The sequence below is a fragment of the Pan paniscus genome, chromosome 7 (genome assembly GCF_029289425.2).
Source record: "Pan paniscus chromosome 7, NHGRI_mPanPan1-v2.0_pri, whole genome shotgun sequence".
Classification (NCBI taxonomy): domain Eukaryota; kingdom Metazoa; phylum Chordata; class Mammalia; order Primates; family Hominidae; genus Pan; species Pan paniscus.
Window position 1 is genome coordinate 79,079,445 of NC_073256.2, and position 6,000 is coordinate 79,085,444.

The 6,000-nt window shown below is 37.2% G+C and overlaps 1 long non-coding RNA gene across 1 annotated transcript in view; it reads left to right on the forward strand.

Annotated features, from left to right (window-relative positions):
- LOC117981410 (uncharacterized) overlaps positions 1-3,369 on the forward strand; it is a 64,603-nt gene extending 61,234 nt beyond the window's left edge. The window contains exon 5 of the long non-coding RNA XR_008626402.2: positions 2,552-3,369. This is a non-coding gene — a long non-coding RNA (uncharacterized LOC117981410). The remainder of the gene's footprint in view (positions 1-2,551) is intronic.
- The last annotated feature ends 2,631 nt before the right edge of the window (positions 3,370-6,000 follow it).

A 6,000-nucleotide genomic window follows, 5' to 3' on the forward strand; every position in this document is an offset into this window, starting at 1 on the left:
ATTGCTTTGGGCAGTACGGTCATTTTCATGACATTGATTATTACAATCCATGAGCATGGGATGCATCTCTATTTGTGTCACCTGTCATTTCTTTCAGTAGTGTTTTGTAGTTATCCTTGCAGAGCTCTGTCACCTCCTTTGTTAAGTATATTCCTAGGTGGTTTTTTTTATTTATTTATTTTTGCAGCTATTGTAAAAGGGATTGGATTCTTGATTTGATTCTCATCTTGGTTGTTGTTGGTGTGTAGCAGTGCTACTCTATTGGGTACTTTGATTTTGTGACCGGAGACTTTACCTAATTCATTTATCAAATCTAGGAGTCTTTTGGAGGAGTCCTTAGGGTTTTTTAAGTATATGATCATGTCATCAGCAAACAGCTGTGAACTCAGAAAATATGAGACAGGTCTTAGATAATTTCGAAAGTTTATTTTGCCAAGGTTGAGGATGAACCTGCGACACAGCCTCAGGAAGTCCTGACGACATGTGCCCAAGGTGGTCAGGGCACAACTTGGTTTTATACAATTTAGGGAGACATGAGACATTAATCAATGTATATAAGAAGTATATTGGTTTGGTCCAAAAAGGTGGGACAACTTGAAGCAAAGGCAGGAAGCAGGGAGGGAGCTTCCAGATCACTTACAGGTGAGACAAAAAGGGTTGCATTCTTCTGAGTTTCTGATTAGCCTTTCCAAAGGAGGCAATCTAATCAGACACGCAGCTTTCTCAGTAAGCAGAGGGATAACTTTGAATAGAATGGGAGGCAGGTTTGCCCTAAGCAGTTTCCAGCTCGTGTTTTCCTTAGTGATTTTGGGGGCCCAGGATATTTTCCTTTCATACAGTTGCAGTTTGACTTCCTCTTTTCCAGGTTGGATGCCTTTCATTTCTATCTCTTGCCTGATTGCTCCGGCTAGGACTCCCAATCAATTATTTTTTTTAGTATTTCATTTTAATTTCTTGGTGAGATTTTTGGCTGTGTCTCTCTGTATTATTAATTTAGTGGTTGCTGTAGGGAATATGCACCTTAAAATTAGCACTGTACAATAAGGACCTTAAAATTAGCCTCAGTCAGGCCGGGCGCAGTGGCTCACGCCTGTAATACCAGCACTTTGGAAGGCCGAGGCGGGCGGATCACGAGGTCAGAGATCGAGACCATCCTGGCTAACACAGTGAAACTCCGTCTCTACTAAAAATACAAAAACTAGCTGGGCGTGGCGGCGTGTGCCTGTAGTCCCAGCTGCTGGGGAGGCTGAGGCAGGAGAATGGCGTGAACCCGGGAGGCGGAGCTTGTAGTGAGCGGAGATTGCGCCACTGCACTCCAGCCTGGGTGACAGAGCGAGACTCCGTTTCAAACAAACAAACAAAAAAAATTAGCCTCAGTCAATTCAGAGTTAATATTTGAATTACTTTGGGGGAAAACATAGCAATGTTAAAACAGGCTATTTTTCTTTGCCGACTCCCAGTACTATATTATATATAGTTCGTGTGTGTATGTCGTAAACCCATTATACAGTGCTGTTATTTTTACTTCAAACATACATATTTCTTTCAGAGAAACTAAGAGAAAGAGCAAATGATGTATCTATTTACTAGTTTTTCATATTTATCATACATTTACTTCTGGGACTCTTCATTTTGTTGATCTGTGTAGTTTCCACTTAGTAGCGTTCCACTTGACTCTTCTCCTAGGGATGTATCTACTCAATTTTTGTTTATTTAAAAGTGTCTATTTTTCTTTTAATTTAAATAATAGCTTTGCTGGATATAGAATTCTTGTTTGTTTTTTCCTTTAGCACTGAGCATTTCCTTTCAGTTTCTTCTGGCTCCCATAATTTCTGAAGAGGAGTTAATCATTAATTTTGCTGTGACTCTCCTGTGTATAATATATATTTTTCTGGCTGTTTTAAATATTTTCTTGTTATCTTTGACTTTCAGGAGTTTGACCATGTTGTGTATGAGGACAATTTGCTGTTTGTTTATTTGAATTAAGATTTATTAAAATTATTGGATCTATAAATTAATATTTTCCAACAAATTTGGAAAGTTTTAAGACATTATTTTGAAATTTTTTCTTCCCTTTTTTCTCTAGTCTGGGATTTCCATTATACCTATTTAGACCACTTCATATATCGTTCTCAGAGTTTTCTGAGGTTTTTAATTTTTTTATTCTATTTTTTTTTTCTTTCAGCTAGGACAGTTTCTACGGATGTATCTTCAATTACATGAATTACTTTTATTTGGTCTTCTGTCTGGTCTTCAGCCCATTTAGCCATTTTAAATTTCAGTTATTTACTTTTCAGCTCTATATCTTTTTGAAAAACATAATTTCTACTGTTTTGCTGAGATTTCTTATTATCACTAGCAAATTTTCTTTTAATTTCCTTTTAATCCAGCATATTTTCTGTTAATTCTTTGAACATATTTGTAATAGCTTCTTTGATGTCTTTACCTGCTAAATTCAACATCTGGCCCAAATTGGAGGTAGTTTCTATTGAGTGCCATTTTTCTTGAATATACGTCATAGTTTTCCATTTCATTGTACCTGTCTTTCTAGCTCTGACTGAACCCAACATTAAAAAGAAATCTGGCTGAAGCAAGTGGATTACCTGAGGTCAGGAGTTCGAGACCAGCCTCGCCAACATGGCGAAACCCCATCTAAAAATACAAAAATTAGCCGGGCATGGTAGCACGCGCCTGTAGTCCCAGCTACTCAGGAGGGTGAGGCAGTAGAATTGCTTGAACCTGGGAGGCGGAGGTTCCAGAGAACCAAGATCGCGCCACTGCACTCCAGCCTGGGCGACAGACGAGACTCCATCTCAAAAAAAAAAAAAAAAAAGAGAAAAAAGAAGTCTGAATTGACCGAGTACCTCAGTCACTCACCTAAGGTATATATTAACACACTGCCAAGTATCTGCAGGTTTCCATACCACATATCTTCTCTAACTATGCTTTGTAAGTCTCTGGCTTCTAAAAAAGTAGTCGTTGTCACACTGACCATTTACTGTTTTTTTGCTTTGTTTGATTAATATAAATAGCTACAGTGAAAAAAATTAAGACCCTTAAAAATGCCTATTTAGGACTGGAGTTACTGATACTGATTCTGTTGACTTAGTCTTCATTATGTGTTGAATTCCTGAATCACAGGGAGCTTCTTTTTTTATATTATGCAGCTCAAGTATGTTCCTATATATTAGATTATATCAACTTGATTAAATTTGCTTTTATATGTCTCAACTGGCAGTCATTTCCATGGGCAAAATAAAAACCTTTGAATTATCTTCTTATTTGATTAGGACATGCTGTATTTTTTAAAGCATTTTTTTCTCTTTTCTAAATCAAGATTTATTCATCTTAATTAGAAGTGGTAGGCCCTACAGCCAAATTTTAAATCAAGCCAACAGCCCCAGTTTTTGACATGGCAGTGGACATTGGTAAAAGGAAGTCTTCCTTTATTATCATTCTCTATGGAAGAAGGAAGCAGAGCAATTATTATTGCAGAGTAATTTAATACTGTTTTAATAAACATGGTCTTTCATCTTGGTAAGGAGTTCTGGGATTCATGAGGGTGTCCATTTTCTGTGAAATACTATCCCGTTTAAGCAGATTAATTCATAATCTATAGTCATATTATAAAAACATAAAAGAATAAAGATGAACTAAATTCTGAGAAGAGAATAAAATGTAAGAATCAATTAACTTGCATCCTTTTAAAAAATTATGACACTATTACTTTAATAGTTAGATGTAGTTTTCCTCTTTCTTATCTGAGTTAATGTTATTTCTTTATATCAGATACTTGACATGTTAGACTAGAGAAGAGGAATTAAAACTTGATTAATGGTCCCAAACAGTTTAGAGTTTAAATCATTCAGACACATTAAATTGTTATAAAGTGACACTTGTTTTTAAATAGTGGGTGACTCTTTTAGTAGACATTATTTGGTGTTTAAATTACAGTTTACTTTCTCTACTCAGGAAGTGTTTTGGAGGAATAGCATTTTGGGCATTTTAGAGCACGTCTATGAAAGGAAATGTTTTTATGTAATGCTTTCTATGTAAAAGTGCTATGGAAACAAAGTTTTCCTCATACTTTTTTAATAGCAACTATTGTTTTCTCTAAAGGGAAACAAAAAAACTAAATTGCAGAGAAATGAAAGGATTTTCTTCTGAAACTAGATGAAGTCTTTAATTCAATGGAATATTCATTTTATTTTTCATACGTGATTAGTCCTTTATTCTTCAGATTATTCCATGTTCTCCATATTTTTTGTATGTATTTTAATGTCTATGGGTCTATGTTTTAATACGTATGTAAAAATTTGCTCCATGGCACTTGAGGCACAAAAAAAACTACATCCATTTATTTTACTGATTTTTAAATAATATTTTGTCCAGGCCCCGCTTAACCACAATGTTTTAAATCCTCAGAATCATATTATTTTCCCCAGCCTCTGAGTTAGCCACATTAGAATGAGGTATACCTCAGTATAATATGAGAGCCCCATGTTAGTACCTTCCTGGCTACCTCCAGTGGATTATTCAGATGCATATTGGAGAGGTGGCTCTTATGACTATGGCCAATTCCACCTCAGCCTGCTATCCATTACCAGATGGGCTTTTAGGTTTTCTTTCCGTTCTCCTTCCTTGGAGTCCTGGCTATTATGGTAAGACTAGATATAGATATCAGGAAACGTATTTTTGCAAGCAAAGCAAAAAGGAGCACTTCTGCTTCCTTAGAGATTGGTTGATATTTTTGAAATATACCACTGCTGTACTTGGGCAAAGCAAATATCTTACTCATTTTTCTAGAGATTTACATCTGCATTGCCTGGTCAGGATGTCTACATTGATAGCAGACAAAGGAGCATACCCAAGTGGCCAGATTCGGAGTTTAATCCCTCTACTCAGTAGCCATTTCTGAGTATTCTCTGAAGCTGTGAAATAGTCATGATAATTTTCTCAAAATCATATTATTGCACCAACTCTAGAAGCTGTAATACATGCTGGGGAATGTTATGCTTAGAAGGATTCTTAGCAATGTGGAGGGAGATTCCTATTGTCCAACAAAATGCATTTGCTCCAAACACACCACACCTTTTTTTTTTTAAAAAAAAAAAGCAAATATGGCTTGATGTTTACTCATCAGAGTTGTCATAAAATTCAACCTCAGTCATCTGGGACCCACTTTTCCCTATTTCTTCAGGGTGAAACAAGATCAGTAGAACTTGCCTAGACTAGAGCAGAATTTCTTAATCTTGACACTACTTACATTTTAGACCAGATAATTCTTTGTTTTGAGTGCTGTCCTGTACACTGGAGTGTGTTTAGCAGCATCCCAGCCTCTGCTCACAAGATGTCAGAAGCATCATCTGGGTGCTCATGTGGGAAATGTAGAACCCTCCTCCTCTACATCTCTAGGCATCGCCAAATATCCCTTTGAAGGGTAGTTGCTCCTGGTTGAGAACCACTGCTCTAGAACAATTGGGAAGGGGTCTAGTTTCAGTTTTAGTTTTTATGGCGGCTATTGGCATTTGTCTTTGACAATGTCTGCTTGTCATTGAAGCCTTGTGCTTCTATTTTCCCTTTGTGGAGTCATGAAATCTCTGTCAAGGCTCCCAGGCTGTAGTACTTACTGCCTAAACTCTTCAGGCACACTGGCAATGATTCTTCTTAGAGGTCTTATAAGCCCTGAAAGTGCTGTGTACAGAGGGCAGAGTCCTTCTTGGGAGATCCTGTCCCCAGCATTTGGGGACTCAGTTCTTTCTGAGCTCACATCTTTTATTTATTTATTTATATTTATTTTTTTATTGAGATGGAATGTTGCCCTTGTCACCCAGGCTGGAGTGCAATGGCACAATCTTGGCTCACTGCAACCTCAGCCTTCCAGGTTCAAGCTATTATCCTGCCTCGGCCCTCTCAAATAGCTGGGATTATAGGTGTCTGCCACCAGGCCCAGCTAATTTTTGTGTTTTTATAGAGACAGGGTTTCACCATGTTGGCTAG